We start from the raw sequence: 645 nt of genomic DNA, 5'->3' as shown, positions 1-645 counted from the left end.
CTCCAAGACGGGGAGAGATGAAGCACTGAAAGGGTAGAAAAATGAGAGAGTTATCAAAATCATCGTTTCTCTCGATATTCCTTTCTACATGATTCACAACCGTCACCCCCCCCCCCCCACGCAAAAAAAAAAAAAAATAGAGTTATCAAAATCATCGTTTCTCTCGATCTTCCTTCCTACCCGATTCACAACCGTCACCCCCCCCCCCCTAAAAAAAATCAGAATATGTGCCAATTATGTTCTGGCCGCAGCGGGCTAACAGTGCCACGGTTTACCCAAGGCACCCATTGGGCACAGGTGTTGAGGAGAGTGGCACCGTTAACAGGTGTAAACATTTACGCAAGGCTGTAAACATTTATGATATTTGGTGGTCTTTTGTGAACACGCCTAGCAGCCTAACTAACTAAACTTTGCAAAATAATGAAAAATGTGGAGGAATTGACAAGGAAATGAAGGGATGTGTAATTGTCATGTTACTTTTTTCATGTCGCTCGGAAGTTACTATAGTTACCGGTCTACCGTTACGTTGCTTCATTTCACTTTTGAAATCTCTCAAGCATGTCCGAGGAATGTAAAGCGTCCAGCGTAAGAATAAGAGATGCTGGGAGAGACAAAAAAAATCTGTAACAGTGAAATTGATGCTGA

Source organism: Penaeus monodon, chromosome 25 (assembly GCF_015228065.2).
Source record: "Penaeus monodon isolate SGIC_2016 chromosome 25, NSTDA_Pmon_1, whole genome shotgun sequence".
Taxonomy (NCBI): domain Eukaryota; kingdom Metazoa; phylum Arthropoda; class Malacostraca; order Decapoda; family Penaeidae; genus Penaeus; species Penaeus monodon.
The sequence above is the reverse complement of the archived record's forward strand: the minus strand, read 5'-3'. Positions refer to the sequence as shown.